We start from the raw sequence: 12,703 nt of genomic DNA on the forward strand, positions 1-12,703 counted from the left end.
TTTCTAAGCGTACGAAACGTCGTTCGAAAATCCGGAACCGGGACATTAGTCGAGTGACAACGTACAAGTCATCGGAACTAAAATTACAAATTAACTATGCACGTTAATATAATATAATATATAAATAATTATATAGATTAAATAATTATTTATATATAATAATATTTAAAAGTGTCGGCAGTTCTTGTTGATCGAATGTTTGCTGGAAACAAGACCTCATGTGTGACGACCCGGAAATTTCCGACCAAATTTAAACTTAATCTTATTATAATTCTGACACGTTAAGCAAAGCCTGTAATGTTAAGTCTCAAACATTTTGTACTATGTCATATATTCAATTGACTTTCAATCATTCCCGACGATTCACGAATCACTATTTGTAAATAGATACATATATGTTTAAATGTATATATTATGATTGAAAATATAATTTGAAATAAAATACTATTTAAGTGTTAGAAAAAAAAAGTATAAAATAAAATAAAATAAGTTATAATAAAGCTGTATATTTAAAATGAATCTATATATATAAAGTATTTTAAAAATATTATTAAATGATTTTAGTACTCGAAGTGACAATGAGTAATTATATATGGTAGATTGTTATATATATATAAACATAGAGTTTGTATATATTGTAAGATAAAAAGTATAAATAATACATGTTGGAAATTTATAAAATAATATATAGTATAAATAATATTTGCATACATATGGTATGATATAAATAATATGCAACCTCATAATATATAAAATGTATAAATATTCAATATTTAATATATGCTATATATAATTTATTAAATACGGTAGTATCTAACAAAGTGTGATATCAATATATACAAGGTAATTACAAGTTTAAAATATAGTATTATACTAATATTATTATCATTACCCTCTTCATTATTATTAGAATTAATATATACTAATATCAGTAACATTAAGACTATTGAAAATATATAATAGATATATGCATATAGAGATAGATATATGCAGCTTTATATAATATATATATATACATACATTGTTATATATAAAATCAGTATTTATTTTACTTAAATTATTAACATAAATATAATTAATAATTAATATCATTATTTATATAAAAATCACACAAATTGGAGTTTAATTCTGTTTCAGGTATCCATCATATCGTAATCAGTTTTATTTTTGTCCCTAAAACTAATGCACAAACGAATCTGGGTAAACACATATTCCAAATTCTGTTATCTATTATTATCACTTTTAATTTTTTTAAATGAAAAAGTTGTACGATCGATTTATCCAGTGATTTCCTTTTTGCTATAAAACAAATCGAATTGCTTGGTGTGTGGAAAACAAACCATCAATTTAGTTCACCACTATTAGTTAAGTAAACACAATTATTCAGTATTTTTTTTTCTTTTCAGTTCGACACCTCTTTTTCCCTTCCACTTTTATCAAAACTAGAAATTGAAACAATTGTTAGAATTTAGAATTGTAGAGTTGTTAGGAATTATTCAAATAATCTTTCTGCAAAATTTGAAGATCCAATTCTTCCTATCGAATCTTAATTTTCGAAGTCAAACATAATTTGCAAAATGTCAACATTCATGTTCATCGTAAAATTTGAATTCCCTTTGATGTTTTAGATTCAATTGAACGTTCAGTTAGTTTCTAAGAGTGAAATGAAACTTTTTTCATGTTATAATCTTTAACTGAAACATCCTCAAAATGCGAAATCGATTTGGAGTTCTTGTTGGTGACCTTTGTAACTGTTACAGCAGGTTCCTCCTTTTATTTTTTTTTCCGTTTCCAATTAACTCAAACAAATGATATGGGTTGATTATCTCTCAGTTATAGTTATTTTTAAACCAGACAAATTACGAATTCTTTTTACGAATCATAGTCACTGGTTGATTTAATTGAGGAAGATGAAGATAGGCAGAAAGAATGAACGGGTTATAAACAAAAATGTTGGGGTTTTAATCAGAAAATGGGCAATAGCCCAACGGTTAGGGTATTTGTGCGGTTGCGAGAGGTCTTAGGTTCGATCCCTGCTGGTGGCGTTTCTTTCTTTTTAAAGCCTAATTATATGAGGTAGCTTTTCTTTTATTATTATTGTTATTATTAATATAGTGTTATTATTATTATTATTATTATTATTATTATTATTATTATTATTATTATTATTATTATTACTATTATTATTATTATTATTATTATTATTATTATTATTATTATTATTATTATTATTATGATATTTATTACTATTGTTATTAACACACTTATCATTATTATTAATATCATGAAGTATTAGAATTATTATTATTAATTAGTATTATTAATAATTCTTATTATTATTAAATGTAATTACCATTATCTTAAATATTATCATTTACTTAGTAATTATTAATAGGATAAGTATTATTATTGTTATTATGAATACGATTAAGATTATTGTTATTATATAATCATTAATATTAATATTATTATTGTTATTTATATCAAAATCAATAAAAGTATTTTTTTTATGAAAACCTTAGAATTAGTAGAATTATTAATATTGGTACTACCATTACCACTATGGTTATGAATATTAAAATTATTATTATTTTCATTAGTATTAATATCAGTTTATAATTATTAGGATCATTATTAATATTACAAACATAGGTATTATTATAAATATTATCATTATTATCAATCTTATTAATAATTATTATTTTGTTATCACTAAAACCATCAATATTTTCAAAAATAAATACTTCTATATAAAATACATTACACCATACTTTTATTATTAAAAAGATATTAGTTAAGTTATATCAATTAATATATAAACATATACTAAACCTTAATCTACAGTTTTGTTATTAATAATAAGAAATAATTTTATAAAACATATGAACTAAATATATTAACTTTATCTAAATAAAATATAGTATAATAAGTAAATTATTAATAACAAAATATATATATATATATATTTATTCGACTTCAATTATATGTGTTAATATATATATATATATATATATATATATATATATATATATATATATATATATATATATATATATATATATATATATAACGATATAGGTTCGTGAATCCAATGTCAACCCTACACTTGATCAATGTCGTCATATGTATTTTTACTACAAAATACAGTACGGTGAGTTTCATTTGCTCCCTTTTTAAATTGCTTTTGCAATATATATTTTTGGGCTAAGAATACATGCGCTGCTTTTATGTTTGACGAAATAGACACAAGTACTTAAAATATATTCTACGTTGAGTTGTACCACCTTGCATATCTTCCCTAATAGCTTGGTAACTAATATTTACATGTTGGAAGAACATGTAAGAGCGAATCCTATTGATAGATCTATCGGGTTTGACCACCCCAACCGGGCTAGTCGCTCTAGTATCGTAAACGGTTGCATATTACTTCATTTTTACTACACTTGGTACAGTGTAGGGAGATTTCATAATAAAGGGAATATGCCACATTAATTGTTATGTATGGTTACCGAAGCGCTCAACAACTTATAGAATACTTTTATACACTTGAGAGTGTACATATATTTATAAACGGAAATCTTGTGGTCTATTTAAATATTGAAATGATAGTTATGATAAACCTATGAACTCACCAACCTTTTGGTTGACACTTTTAAGCATGTTTATTCTCAGGTATGAAAGAAATCTTCTGCTGTGCATTTGCTCATTTTAAAGATATTACTTGGAGTCATTCATGGCATATTTAGGTCAGTACCTCGCAATGGGACCAGATGTTGATGACTTCGTCCAGGTGGATTAGGACGGGTTGTTAAATCATGCGATCGCATGAGTCCTCCCTCACAATCCCATGCGATCGCATGGGGGGTAGGTGAGGTGAACTTGCTTATAAATTTGGATGATTTCAGTTCGAGTGATTCAATTATCATTCCAATACTCTGTAAATGTAAATATATATTATTAATATTAATATTATTATTAATATTAAGATTATTAATATTAATCTTATTATTATTATTATTATTAGTATTGGTATTATTAGGTAGTGTTATTATTAGTATTATACATAAAATATTACGACAGGGTTATGAGTGAGTAATTTCAAATGAGTTTTCGATGAGAAGATTATGGGTTATAGCTATGGAGGTTATGGGTAATGTTCGTGGGTATTGTTCGTGAGGACAATCTAGCGGTTATCATTTCTATTGCGTTTGCATACTTTCCTGCAATATTGAATCACAATATTGATATGTGAGTTTATAGATCCCTTTTTAATTACTTTTGAAATCTATATTTTTGGGCTGAGAATACATGCACTTTATTTTAAACACAATGGACACAAGTACATACTTAATTTTACACTGAGTTTGAACCGAAAATCTCTTAGCTTTGGTAACTAGTAACTGCCGGTTATAAGAACTGGTGGGCGTGAGTAGTTGTATATGGATCCATAGGGCTTGACATCCCCGTCCGTTCCAGGTATAGAGACCCTAGCCTGTACTATAAAATAGACGTATGCTATTTGAGTTTAGTACACGTTGGTTTGCGTGTATTGTACATGTTAGTTGCATGTATGTTAAAACAGGGGTACTTATTATATATACGTTAAGTTTAGTTACCAAGGTGCTCAATTTCGTAAAATATTTTGATAAATGTTTTGGATTAAACTACTGAAATCTTGTGGTCCATCTTTATATACAGATTATGCGCAATATTAAAACTATGAACTCACCAACCTTTGTGTTGACACTTTTAGCATGTTTATTCTCAAGTCCCTAGAAGTCTTTCGCTGTATGCTTAAACGTTATACAAATTGTGCATGGAGTCATACATGCTTTATTCGAGAAAACTTTGCATTCACAAAATCATCACCATGTATCTTATTTTGAATGTATTTGTCAACGAATGTATTGTTGTAAACTATTATTAACGGTGATTGTCTATATGTAGAAATCATCAGATGTCGAAAACCTTGGATTTAGATATTCATTTACGGTGTGCCTTTTCAAAAGAATGCAATATTTACAAAACGTATCATATAGAGGTCAATACCTCGCGATGAAACCGGTGAATAACATACTGCGTCAATAGCAATTTTGACGGGTCGTTACACTAAGTCCGAGATATATTGGACCGTTTGAGATTACCGAAAGAATTGGACCGGTAGCGTACAGATTGAAACTATCGCAAGAACTCGGCGAAATTCATGACACTTTCCAAGTTTCTAACTTGAAGAAATGCTTATCAGATGAAAGTTTGTTAATTCCTTTGGGTGAGATACAAATTGATCATAAGCTTAATTTCGTTGAAGAACCTGTTGAGATTATGGACTGTGAGGTCAAGCAGCTAAACCAAAGCAGAATCCCGTTAGTTAAAGTTCGACGGAACGCCCGTAGAGGACCAGAATTCACGTGGGAGCGTGAAGACCGGATGAGACTAAAGTATCCGCAATTGTTTCCCGAGGAGACTACCACGGCGGACGTACACTAAAATTTCGGGACGAAATTTTTCATAACAGGTGGGTAATGTAACAACCCGACTTTTTACGTTACTATCGTTACATGTACGTTAAGTATTTAACGATGATTAATTATACTTTATATGTTTAATGGATTTAAATGCATACTTGATCCTAGTGGATTACTTGAGTTAATGTGTTATATTAATTTATGAACTTACTTCGGATAACGAAATAACTAGAAAACGATACGATTAAGTTAATCGCCTAGAAAGCTTTTCAGTTTACGAAACTTAGAAAAACGACAAAATAATTATTTTTAATAATTATTGACTTTACGAAGAACTTATTTAATTTATTATTTATTTAGTAAATTAAACCCGGTGATTTCGTTTCAACGACTATTTAACGTTTCGAGACCCGGTACGGTTAACGGCACTCGAAACGGACCACGCGCATACAAGCTATTAGTCAAAATGAGCCCAATGACCCCCCTAGGAGGGCCATCGGCCGAACCCTTTAGTGGGTACCCTTATAGACTTAACTTGGACTACAAGGTCACTAGTTATCTTAAATTAGGCCCTAACTTTAGAATATAAATAGAAGTAAACACCCACACTTATCCCTAAACCTAAAATCAATCAACTGGTAGTCTCTTCTCCCTCCCCTTGTGCTCGTCAACCTCACCAAAACTCAAAATTAGAAGAAAGCTTAAGCATAAACGTTGTTCCTATCGTCGTTCTCTACGCGTACGTACTAGCAATTCGTATTTTTAAGGTATAATTGAAAACCCTAATTTTATTAGTTCAGTTTTTTTTTATCAATTTCATAGTGTAATCAAGTCTAGTGCTCAATTGATGATGTATAGAGTTGTCGTTTATCGTTTAATTGCTCGATTATTGTTGATTGCATGATTCACGAATTTGTATGCCATGGATCTGATAAAATTGGTTTATATACTGATCTTTTATGTTATCTAGATAGATAGGCTTCAAAAAATAAATAAGTTTGGACTTTGATTTCATTTGATTTCGTTATCGTATGCTCAAGAGATGCTAGATTGAAGTTTTGATTAGAGTTTTACATGTAATCCGAATTTTCTGATTAATGTACATTGTGATTTAGCTATTGAAATATGGATCATTGTATTCCTTTTGAAAAATCATACATGTTGGACTTAAGATTTGCGTCAAAAGCTTTTGTGATGCTCTCGGTGCGTGAAAACGAAGATTCATGTTTTAAAGAAAGCTGAAACTGTTTTCGAATGTGAAAGAAAATGTCTAGAGTGAGCTAGAACTTAATTGAGGCTTTGATATTATGGATTATGTTAGTTTATATGTTCCTTGATGTATTTCATTTGCATGCTAACTTTTGAAAACGTGATTTGCCATGAGTTATAAGCTTGACCAAATGATATGTCTCTTTTTTGAATAAAACTGAAGGGTCTGTAAAGATTGGGTAATCTGTACAAATTGGCTAAATGAATGTATTTGATTATTTTATCACTAAAAATTTGAGATGTTTTAAGTAAGCTCCAATTGGCTGTTCATAAAAATCTAATTTCAATATTTTATGAGAAATGTTTCAAAACTGATGCGCGTGCAGAAACTGATTTGGTAAACCGTAACTAGACCTTTTTTGAAACCCGACTTGTAGACGTCGTATCAGGGAGGGTCAGGTTAGACTTTTTAGAATCAATTTTGAGTCTATTTGTGATCTGGAGTTTTCCATGTTTTCATGAATTATGTGCTAAGAGTTATACTCGTTTCTTTCTATGATGCACGTATTTTAAGGACATGCGATAAACTATGAATGTGCAAATTATTGAACTATGAGCTGTAACATGTTACTTGACTTAGGAATAACATGTTGACCATGATTGCATGACCTAATGAGATATTTGAATTTAGTTGACCACTTTGACCTAATTGACTTTTTGGTTGACTTTGGTTGACTTGCTTGGACTAGTTGACTTTTACATGCATATTGAGTCAGTCTGAGCACTAGGAATTTGCGTACACTATGGGTTGACATAGTGTGACCTATATATATACTTAAGATGACCTATTTGATTAGGTTGCATTGTTCGATCGTCATTGTTCGACTACTGTACGGTTTTACTTAGAAATTTCAGTGCTTTTGCTAAGGTGAGTCTACACTCCCATTTTCTTTAACATTTTTGGGTTGAGATACATGCTGCTTTTGAAACTATTTCTTAAACTGTTTTTACAACTATTTTACATATTAGGCACGAGTAACATAAACATATACATATGAGTTCAGATCAAAAATCCCTTAGCTTGATTATATTAATTACTTTAAGTAAGCTTGACTTATAGGGACGGTACCGTTAGGTTTGACAAACCTCGCCTCAACCTACGAGGTGCTTATTTTGTTGTTACTTGTACACCTGATCAGTGTATGCTTAGAAAGGGTAAAGGGAAGACGTGTACCGTTTTAGCTATCCGCAGGTTAAAGTCTTATAATCAAGTGCTCATGATAAATGTATACTTTTACGAAGCTTTTTAGAAATCTCGTGGCCTAACTTACGATGAATGATACTTAAACTTGATGTTTACAAACTTGAAACCGGACATGGTAATGTCTACAAACAGATGAAACAAAAAGAACTTTTTGATGTCACTCATAGTTGAAACTTGACGTCACTGATTACAAACAGTTTAACACTTGGCATTTGCTGTATGCAAACTTTTGAGAACTGATTTTTGACAAATGATTTATGGAAACTGTTTTATGAAACATACAAGAATTATTTACTTAAACCTGTAGATTCACTTAACTTTATGTTGACCTATTTTGCATGTTTTATCTCAGGTATTAGTTGTTTTCACTGTAGAACATTGCTGTTACGTAGAAGTCAAGCCGAGCACTGGGACCAGAGTTAACATTTCGTTAATGGATTTTGACGGAGTGTTATATCCAATGTGTGATGCCCCGTACAAATCCATCGTGTACGAATAACCAACAACAGGATCATTACAAGGTTAAGTACTATATGTGTTTTCAAAAAGAGTTTGCATTCATTAATAAAGTGATGTCTAAACCAACATCGAATGTTTTACAATCCAAAAGCATGCTTCACTAAGTAGAAGCAAATAATAAGTGTAAGTGACCACAACGGTCGTTACAAGTCATAGTTCAAAAGTACTAATGTTTGAATGCAAAATAAAGTAGTTCATGCGATAACAACTCTAAGCAGCGGGTGTCTACAGCACGACTAGTACACAGCGGAAGCTAACCTCAAGCACCTGAGAAAAACATGCTTAAAAACGTCAACACAAAGGTTGGTGAGCTATAGTTTAAGTATAACAGTATGTAAGGTAGGCCACGAGATTTCAGTGCTACAAAGAGCGTTTCAAAACAGTATGATAAAGTATATGTTAACCGTGGGCACTTGGTAACTAACTTAACGTTTATACCCCCTGAAAGTACACTTGGCAAGTGCGTATGTCTACGAAGTATTAAACACTCGTTAAATGCTAGCGCTACTAGCCCGAGTGGGGATGTTAAACCCTATGGATCCATATCTAAGATTCACGTTCACGGTTCAAAAACCAATGATTAAACGTTACCGAGCTAAAGGGAATGTTTATGCCGTTGTATAACCCACACATATATAAGTTTAAGTACTCGTGCCTAGTATGTAAAACATAAAATCCGCATGTATTCTCAGTTCCCAAAATAAGTCAAAGTAAAAAGGGAATGCTATAACTCACAATGATAATGTAGTCGAAAAGTCGGTTCGGAAAAGGTGTGCAAGTAATCGGTCCGAAGGTCCTCAACCTAAGTCAAATAGTACTAAGTTAGTAAATCGTCTTAATAGGTTTAAAAGTATGTAAATAAGGTCTTAAGGGTCATCATCATTCATCATCAAACAAAAGGCGTAAAGTAAGTTTCGTTTATGAAAGTAGTTTAAAACAAAGGCTGAGTTCGGTCAGTCACCACGGCCTCTACCCTTACTGAATTAAGGTGAGACCAGTGGCCATGGCTCCGTATATGAGTTCTTTAGTTGTGGTAAAATTTACAGAAGCAAAATCGTCTTCGTTTGACCGGGACGATGGCCTAAGTGCGAGTAGGTCAGAAATTTCTGCACAACGTTAAAAGACATAGTGACGATCGGAGGGCCATAAATCCTAACCCGTAACTCGGATTAAGACGAGTCCTATATGAAAAGTTATCTACTCGAATAGAGCTATTTGAAAATCATAACGACAACAGCCCAGGTCTACTGGTCTGTTACAGAATCACCAAAACAGTAGGTGGAAGACAGTAAACAGAAAATAATGGGTTCCGGTGCTCGATGCTTATCACGGTTCTCATCCTTGATGCATATAGCTTCAAGTGTACAACTCGTTGATGTGTTTGAATCATCTTGACCAAGATTTGACCATCATAACCCAAGTGCAAGTCTAAGACATGAAGCACAACTCACTTAAGTGTTGCAAGTGTTTTGATGAACCAAAGTTACATCAAAGTCTTAGGTTTAGCACATACATGAAATGTAAAAGTATTACTAACTAAGTTTTGACAATTATGACACAAGTGTGAGTTTAAGACATGTAGATCAACTCACTTAAGAGTTGTATGAAGTTGATGAACCAAAGTTACATCAAGATCTTAGATCTAACACTTACATAAACTTTATAAGTAAAAACAAGTTACAAACTTGAAGTAAACTTATGAAATCAAGATCTTGAGTTGTAGAACATAGTTCATAGTTTGATCTTGAAGATCCAAGACTCAAAAGTCTAGATCTACCATAAGTGTACCAAGTTATAATTAAAAAGTTTCATTTACATGTTCTTGAACTCTTAAAGTTAACTTTAAGTTCAAGATTAATGAGATCAAAGTTAACTAGTAATATTTGACCAAATACAACCAACAACATGAAATTAAAGTGCAAGTAAATGAAGTAACAAACTAATTTAAACAAGTAATTAGTTCATTGTTGTTCATACTTTAAAGATTCAAACTAAAGTTTGATCTTTAAGAAAGTAAACTTTAAAGTTTACTAACATGACTTACAAGCATGATTTACAACTATGAACTTTAATCTTTCAAAACATTATATGTAGAACCTAAACTAGAGAGTTTAGTTCTTGAATGTTCTTGTTAATACAAGATAAAGTGATGAACAAACAAGTGAGTTTGATTTATAATAACATGTAAGTAAAGAAGGATAACGACAACTAGTAATCAACACAAGTAACTAAAGATTTAACAAACAAAGAATGATGATGATGAAGAGTGATATGTCACGATTTTACAAAGGAAAGAAAGGAAGAATGATTCAAGTTTACTTACAAGAACTAGATAGAAAAGTGAGAGAGAATGAAGCAAGTTTGAGAGTGTTTGAAATTGTGAGAGAATGAGAGTAAACAAGTAATGAGAAATGAAACAAAAGCACTCCTAACCATGCCTAAAGGCCACGGTTTCAGCTGCACAAAGGGAGGGGGAAGTTGTTTGTTGGGTTCTTGCATTTAAGCTCATAAAAGGTGGATAAAGAATGGTTATGCATGGGGATAACAAGCTAACTAGATTCCTTCAAGTAAAACTAACTAGTTAAGGTTCAATTTAATACTTACAAGTGAAAGAGTGGCTAGTTAGTCCACTTAAAGTGTAGGGTGGGCTTATAAGCCCAAAACCATGAGTCCATTAACATTAAACAAAGCCCAAGTTCAAAAATTAACAAATAAAGTCCAACAAAAGCCCAAGTAATTAACCAACAATCTTAGTTAATTAAAATGATTAATAAAACTAATCATGAATGTAAATAATATCTAAAAATATTATTCGTGAAAGTTCCGGGTGTCACAAAGACGTTTCGGGCAATTAAAGTCAAGTTCGGGCAATCATGGTAACATGTAAATGTAATACCATACATTCGTTTAATCACAAGTATTAATAATAGTAATTATTAATAAATAAACGTTGGAAAAACCAGGGTCGTTACATTACCCACCTGTTAAAGAAAATTTCGTCCCGAAATTTAAGCTGAGGTAGATGGAGGAGTCGGGAAAAGGTGAGGATACTTCCGCATCATTTGATCCTCTCGCTCCCAAGTAAACTCAGGTCCTCGTTTGGCATTCCATCGCACTCGGACGATCGGAATCTTGTTGCGTTTCAAAGTTTTGATCTCACGATCCAAAATCTCAACTGGTTCTTCCACAAAGTGAAGTTTGTCGTCAATCGTGAGTTCCTCAAGTGGTATGATAAGTTCAGGTGCAGCAAGACACTTCTTCAAGTTTGACACATGGAAGGTAGGATGAACTGAGCTCAATTGTGCTGGCAGATCCAAACGGTAAGCAACGGGTCCAACACGTTCCAAGATTTCAAAAGGACCAATGTATCGTGGGTTTAACTTTCCACGTTTTCCAAAGCGAATCACACCCTTCTAAGGTGCAACCTTCAACATTACACGATCACCCACGTTGAATTCAAAGTCTTTTCGTTTGAGGTCTGCATAACTCTTTTGACGGTCACGGGCAGTCTTAAGTCTAGCTTGAATCTGAGCAATCTTCTCCGTTGTTTCGTGGACTACCTCGGGTTCGGTGATTTGCTTTTCGCCTACTTCGGCCCAACAAATAGGAGATCGGCACTTGCGGCTATACAATGCTTCAAAAGGTGCAGCATTAATGCTAGAGTGATAACTGTTGTTGTACGAGAATTCGGCGAGTGGCAAATGCCTTTCCCAGGCCTTTCTGAAATCAATGACACATGCACGCAGCATGTCCTCCAAGGTCTGAATTGTTCGTTCACTTTGTCTGTCAGTATGAGGATGATACGCAGTACTCATGTCGAGACGAGATCCCATGGCTTCTTGCAAAGAACGCCAAAATCTAGAGGCAAAACGGGGATCACGATTTGAGATGATCGATAAAGGTAAACCATGATGAGATACAACCTCCTTGATGTATAATTGAGCAAGTCTTTCCATCGTATCTGTTTCCTTCATCGCTAGGAAGTGTGCAGATTTGGTAAGGCAGTCAACAATAACCCAAATGGTATCGTATCCGCCCACCGTCTTCGGCAGCTTAGTAATGAAATTCATTGTTATCCGTTCCCACTTCCATTGTGGGATTTCTGGTAGTTGAAGTAAACCAGAAGGTCTCTGATGCTCGGCTTTAACCTTCAAGCAAGTCAAACACTTACCAACATAAGTCACAACGTCCTTCTTAAGATTCGGCCACCAATACTATTCTTTAAGGTCATGGTACATCTTGCCCG

Source organism: Rutidosis leptorrhynchoides, chromosome 3 (genome assembly GCF_046630445.1).
Source record: "Rutidosis leptorrhynchoides isolate AG116_Rl617_1_P2 chromosome 3, CSIRO_AGI_Rlap_v1, whole genome shotgun sequence".
Lineage (NCBI taxonomy): Eukaryota > Viridiplantae > Streptophyta > Magnoliopsida > Asterales > Asteraceae > Rutidosis > Rutidosis leptorrhynchoides.